The 723-nt window shown below is 35.7% G+C and overlaps 1 long non-coding RNA gene across 1 annotated transcript; it reads left to right on the forward strand.

Annotated features, from left to right (window-relative positions):
- Positions 1-245: 245 nt before the first annotated feature.
- LOC145107412 (uncharacterized) lies at positions 246-723 on the forward strand. The gene is made up of 3 exons (XR_013707855.1): positions 246-335; positions 480-550; positions 666-723. It is a non-coding gene; the product is annotated as an uncharacterized LOC145107412 (long non-coding RNA).

A 723-nucleotide genomic window follows, 5' to 3' on the forward strand; every position in this document is an offset into this window, starting at 1 on the left:
AAAAATTGTGGGGTAGGTAAGATAAGGTGAGAGGGGTGGGGTGGGGTTGGGGGTGTGTTTATTTAAATAAATTAAAAAATCAAGGGAAAAATAGTGCTTTTAGGTAAGACAGGGACCAAGCGCGTAACAGATTTAAATAGTAAGGACCTTCTGAGTTAAAAAAATATGTTAGGGACCAAACGTGCAAATTACCGTAAACCATAGGGACCATTTGTGTAATTGTTGAAATTGTAATTGTTGAAATTCAGGCTTCACGAACTTCCTTTGGCAAAGATACTCAGTTCAATCACTGGGAAGGCATTATTGGTTGTCTCAACACACTAAAAGATAATTTTGTATGTGCATCATCCATGGATACAGTGATCCAATATTCTGTAATGGAATATCTCCTAAACTTTAAATATTGCGTCAAAGGGGATTGCAATTGTTTACAAGATATGTTTTAATTTACCGGTTTTTCTCATATAGTTGCATTTCAGGTGCCTCCCATAATTTTTCGGAAGATAATTTCTCAAACTTTCTCATACATCAATGTGCAACTCTTTAATAGGTGTTTGGTTAATCAACTTTCTCTTCCTCCTTCTTTTCAAGACATTTTTTTGGTTTCCTATAATCCTAGTAGCACCACATAAATATATTATTTTTCAATTATCTTGACTCTACAGTGTTCTTGTGCGTCGAGAGTGTTGCACGTGCCGCTACTGTGAATATGTGAAAGTTGGT

The sequence above is a fragment of the Lactuca virosa genome, chromosome 1 (assembly GCF_052849685.1).
Source record: "Lactuca virosa cultivar CGN04683 chromosome 1, Lactuca_virosa_CGN04683_v6, whole genome shotgun sequence".
NCBI classification, from domain to species: Eukaryota; Viridiplantae; Streptophyta; class Magnoliopsida; order Asterales; family Asteraceae; genus Lactuca; species Lactuca virosa.